Source organism: Triticum urartu, chromosome 7 (assembly GCF_003073215.2).
Source record: "Triticum urartu cultivar G1812 chromosome 7, Tu2.1, whole genome shotgun sequence".
Taxonomy (NCBI): domain Eukaryota; kingdom Viridiplantae; phylum Streptophyta; class Magnoliopsida; order Poales; family Poaceae; genus Triticum; species Triticum urartu.
Window position 1 is genome coordinate 20,740,776 of NC_053028.1, and position 6,122 is coordinate 20,746,897.

At 48.1% G+C, this 6,122-nt stretch overlaps 1 pseudogene; it reads left to right on the plus strand.

The window, feature by feature from the left end:
* Positions 1–3,415: 3,415 nt before the first annotated feature.
* Positions 3,416–5,816, plus strand: LOC125523576 (annotated as a pseudogene).
* The last annotated feature ends 306 nt before the right edge of the window (positions 5,817–6,122 follow it).

The window sequence follows — 6,122 nt, forward strand, 5'->3', positions numbered from 1 at the left end:
CCCCCCCCCCCGCGTGATCCATCCGGCCCTCCCACAGCGAGAGGCCTAGAGCCCATGTACGTACACAACATGGTGTGAGTGTGATTGCAGGAAGCAGGCCTAGTGGCCAACGGCCCTAATATGAGAAAAAGAAAATGAAAAACAGCCCATGTGGAAGACAAGGAGTCTGGAAGCAATACTCACGACCGCAAGCAGTCCACGACGTACGCACGGTTGTTACGTTTCCACAATCTGCTCGTCCGTCGTTCCTCAGTTCGTGCGATTGGAAAAACTTCGCTGCCGCCGTCGCCTCGTCCATCCTCTCCATCAAATCTCTCCATCCGCCGAGGAGGGAAGGCCTCCGTCCGACCGTTCCGGACGGCGTGACTCCCCGTCGTGCCGATCCGCAGACCGCAGGAGCAGTCCGGCCGGCCGCACAAACACGGTACACGGATGAGCGACGAGATGATCAACGAAAGGTTAGTTTATTTTCATTATTAGATAGATTATTAGAATTCTTGTATTGTCCAATTATGTGTGTAGACATAAAGAGAAAGAGAACTCAGTCAATTCATATTTTTTCAAGCCAATTGGTTCAAGCTGTCGGTCATGTGAACATGATGCTAATTCAAAGGATGTGAACATGATTTCTAACTTAATCTTTCAATCTACACTTAATTTTGATGTGTGCCTTAAAAACAACAGAACTAGAAACTAGATAAATAAAAAATCAGAAAATTTTGACTGTCAAATTATGGGTTTGTAGGCATGAAGAGGAAGAGTTTTGTAGAGAACATTTTGTAGCGAATCGAAACTAGTAACGAATTCTGAAGAAATTATACAGTCATGATTTTCAAGATTAATAGATATGCAAATTTATTCATATTGCAGAACCGCAATTATATTTTGAGTGTTTAGACCTCATGATATTTACTATACTATATGCTTACATGATTGTGTCTTATATGATTGTGATCGACTCTTCTAGTTCCGGCTCTTCTAGTTCAAGCCATGCCCCCCCTATCGCCATTTTCTGGCTCCGTCCCTGGCGTAATCGTCATCACTCCTCCCCTAGACGTGTCATCATCATCCCTAAACTCCGAGCAAACGACGCCGACTTCACCGTAGGCGATCGTCGACCCAACCCACGCAAAAGCAAAGCCCCTAGAGGGGAATACATCACCAAGGTGCCGCCATCATTTGATCAAATAGGATCAAGGGTTTCCATCGGAGCTACAATGATCCGCGCGGGAGGGGTGTGGCAACAATACAACTATGCCTCCAAGAAGGTACGACCGCCGCTATCGCTGGTCACCGCCATGACCATGACAGAGACAGGGTTTTCACCCAAAAGCTCCCGACACCACCTCATCCGCACATCATCTCACAACGACACCCACCTTGCACCACCACCGAGCCAGCTCGTAGCCGAAGAATGCCAATGCGGTTGCTATATCCATCTATTTATCATCAACAACCATCTTGCACACTCTAAAAGTCTAGATGAATGATACCCATGGCTCCATGAGAGTTCATGATCTCTATGAGCAAGTTTAAATGCAACAATCCCAGCCAAGCTAGCCATGAGATTTCTTTTAGAAGGCTATTCTGATGAATCCGAATTCAAATTGCACAAGGAGGCTCATCAAGATAGATTGTATCTAAGCTATTAACAGGCCGATGCGTGGTCTTTCCCTAGATAGTTTTTTCGGCTATCTTAGGTTGTACTTAGAAGAACCTCCTATAGTTCTAACAAAAACCTCGTATGTTGTTTCGTGCATCTTAATTAACAATTCTATCAATTTGTTTGTATACATATATCAAGATATTATTACATGGATATTGAAGAAAATATGGAACGAAGTTACCTAGAACTGTCACATTTGTCATAGGAAAATATGATCCTATGACATTATTGCTTTGCTTCGTTACTTATTTTCTTGATTTCCAAACATATTTCTTGCAGCTTAATGACACAACTCTAGCCATTTTTCTTTCTGTTAATGTGGAGATATTATTCGATAGATGTTGTGATATGGAACTAAGTTATTTGAAAAGGTCACACTAGCCAACAACATGGAAGTACAATATTCATATCGGCGAGCTAGCATGTATATCAGATTGCTTCCCTCTTTTACTTCAGTTGGTTGAAATTTCAACATTTGGGCCATTTTAAGCTGAGATGCCCCTATACGGAAGAGGGTCTGTCAGTCATTTGGTATAAGGTCACTCGTGCTTGTTAGCAAATAACACTAAGTTTGTCGCAGGGGACTATTGCATAGTCTCGAGTGTTTTATATTTCTCATGGATCGGCCTGTTGTAAATACTTGTTTGTTTGATTGTGTGGGTTAGAGAGCTAGATATGTAAACAAGAACTAATAAGAGTTTCAAAGGATTTATCAGACATATTCTGCTTATTGAGCTTTTTAGTTGTGTTGATAATGTTGAAGTGTTTTCACAAGTGCTTGGTCCTAGCAGACTGCACTGACTGATTAACTTATATATCACTGACTTCATCTTGTAGTGGTCATTCTATTGATATTGACTAAAATATACAACTAGGCAACCACCCAACAGTGAGAAATTAGGAATTCTCATAAAATCATGGCGGAGATTGTGATTCTACTAGCCATTAAAAAGATTGGCATTGCCTTGGCAAATGGAGCTGCAGACCTGGCAAGCACACACTTTACGAAATACGGGACACAACTAATAGAGCTACAAGCCAGCATGGATCGTCTTGTGAGGGGATGGTCAATCGGTCAAACAGTACGCCGCGTAGGCAGAATACGAAGCCAAAACGTACGCGATGTTCACCGGTAATAACTGATGTGACTTTTGTGACTGTATTTCATGTATTTCCAAGTCGAATGACCGAAGTGAAATTTGGGAACAAGTTCAGTGACCTCCCATGAATTTATCTGTGGAGAAAAGACTGACACAGTTGGCTCGCCACAAGTGCTGCTGGTAAATCGGGCCGACAGATCGGCGGCGGAGGGACCGAGGGTGGATGGATCGATCTCGATGAAACATCCGCTGGACTGGAGGACTATAAGCGGTTACGTTATCTGTTTATGGTGACGGGCGGGCAGAATCAACAGAGACCTGTGGTGTAATCTGTTTACGTGGAGTAGTCTTTTACGGCCGAGCCAAACAAACACGAATTTTATTTTACTTTTGCATGGCCAAGCTAACAAACACGATTAACGGGACCAGTTTGCAGCGTAATAATCGGATAACGCGGAAAATTGTCGAACCAAACACGTCAGTTGACTCGCCCGTTCAACTAGTAGGAAATAGACCAGCAAAACCATTTAGATAGAAGCAAAAGAGAATTCAAAGCTATCTAGCTATCGTGGAGAAAAGATACATGTTATCCGACGTATATATATCACATCTTGCGTGGTGGTGATGCCACTAAAACCGAAGCCAAACATCTAGCGAGCAACAATGGCAGCAATTCACCACCTCCTCTCCGTCTCCGTGTACATCATTTGTCTCTGCTACTTGCTGTCGTTGACCAGTACACCTCCGGGTCTGGCCACCGCGCTCTCCTTCAACTTCAACTTCTCCAGCAGCAACTCCGGCGACCTCTGCGACACGGAGCTTAGGTGCAAACGTGACGCGCGCATGGGCTCTGGCGCCATCGACCTAACAAAGAATGAGGTCAAAGCCAACTTGTACAGCGCTGGCCGGGCATCGTATGGTTGCCCGGTGCCGCTCTGGGACAACGCCACCGGCGAGATGGCCAGCTTCTCCTCCAACTTCACGTTCCAGATCAGGCCCCAAAATGAGACGGATGAGAAGTTCCCTGGAGAAAAGTGTGACTTCAACAGCAGCGACGGCATGGATGACGGTATGGCTTTCTTCCTAGTGCGCTACCCGTCCAGGATCCCTCCCAACAGCTACGGCATGAACCTCGCCCTCTTCAACGGCAGCAACAACTTCAACGCCACCGGCGATGACCGCGTAGTCGCGGTGGAATTCGACACCTACTTCAGCCCCATGGACCACAGCAACAACCACGTTGGCATAGATGTCAACTCCATCGACTCCAAGGCCTACACAAACGTGACCAAGCGCCTGGGCTCCGACGATGCCGTCATGACTGTCGAGGTCAGCTATGACAACCGTACGCGTGTTCTGGTCGCCCACCTCCAGATCAGCGGCGACGAGCGGTGGTACACGGTGAGCATGTCCGTGGACATGAAGAAGGAGTTGCCCCAGCAGGTTGCGGTTGGCTTCTCTGGAGCAAGCGGTATCTGCATCGAGCTGCATCAAGTATTGTCTTGGTCGTTTAGCTCCACTCTAGAAGAAGCCGTTGTACTAGCTACCAATTCGCGGCCGCCACGGTGGCTAGTGCCTGTGCTGGTGCCTTCCATAGCAGTAGCTTTTCTTGCGTTGGTCTGCGCCATCGGCATCCTAGTATGTCGGCGACGCATATGGGATTCTGATGATAACGATGACAGAGAACATGAGCAAGCTGAGTTTGAGAGGGGAGCGGGCCCTAGGCGGTACCGCTACCGTGAGCTCGCCGCTGCCACCAAGGGCTTTGCAGAGGAGGAGAAACTCGGGCGAGGGGGCTTCGGCAATGTCTATCGGGGCAGCCTGGCCGACCAAGACGGCCCGGTGGCCATAAAGATGTTCTCCGCCGAATCATCAGCGCAGGGGAGGAAAGAGTTTGAGTCGGAAGTGAAGATCATAAGCCGGCTGAGGCACCGAAACCTTGTGCACTTGTTAGGATGGTCGGATAGCCCTAGAGGGCTGTCGCTCGTCTACCAACTCGTGCCGGAAGGCAGCCTTGACCGACATATACACACCAGCTGAAATTAAGTTCTCAGTTTCATTCCCAAACCGTCACTAGCCAATACAAGATTTTTATATATGGTCATTAATCTGGTTAAATTATAACAGATATAGAATAATCCTTGGCCTGGGATCTGCACTATGCTATCTCCACACGGAGTGTGATCAGTGTGTGTTGCATGACGACATCAGACCCAGCAACATCCTCCTGGACTCATCGCGCAGCACCAAGTTAGGGGATTTCGGGCTGGCAAGGCTTGTGGAGCATGGAGCCGGGCCGCGGACCACACAGATCGTCATGGGCACTGCAGGGTACATAGACCCGGAGTTCATCCGCACACGCCGGCCAACCACCCAATCCGACATCTACAGCTTGGGCATGGTTCTGCTGGAGATTGTGTCCGGCCGGCGGCCGGACATGGACATGGACGCGGAGCAACCAGCCGCAGCAGCTGACAGAGTGTCCATCCCGTTGCTCGAGTGGGTTTGGTACCTGTACGAGAAGAGCGTCATGGTCGAGGCAGTGGACGAAAGGCTAAACGGAGACGAGCAGCTCGGCGACGGCCATGATGGTATGTGGCAGGTGCACCGCGCGCTGGTCGTCGGGCTCCGTGCACGCACCCCGACCCAAGCGCGCGGCCCTCCGTCGTGCAGTTCATGAACGTCCTGCAGTCGAAGGAAGTCACACTGCCGACCCTGTCACGGCCAGGGTCGTCGTTCTATATTTTGCATGGATCACATGGCCACAATGCGTCGTCCTCGTCGGCCAATGTTTGCAGCGATGTGTCTTGGGCCAGCAGTGGCAGATGAACAAACTTACTTTACTGGGCCTGTTACGTGACAAAAGTCTCAACAGTTTACCAGCTGATTGAAGACCCCGGCCATATATATTGTTGTGTAGTTTTGTCTAGGGAAAAGTACATTTTTCGTTCCTAAACTCTATCGAAAATATAGAAATGATCCTTTAACTTCAAAACCAGCAAAACTTAGTCCCTCAATTTTTCAAACTGGATAACTTAGTCCTTTGATTTCATAAAAGTGGTTTTCATGCTGACTTGGCATGGTTTGACCAGTCGTCGCCCGTGTGCGGTTATTTCTTATAAGCACCGGCTGGCACGGGATGCAAAACTTTGCTTCTGCCACCCGTCCTAAGCACCTGTGTAATCCATTTTTAGGAAAAAAATCCGGGTTTTTTCTCTTAAGCACCTACGTAAGCATCTGCCATGTACAGGGCCTAAGTGGGCTAAGCATTTTGTTGACTAGTTGGCACGCGCTGACCTGTGACACAATCACCCCGACGTGCAGCGCCCAAAGTACTCCAAGGTGAAGACGGGGGA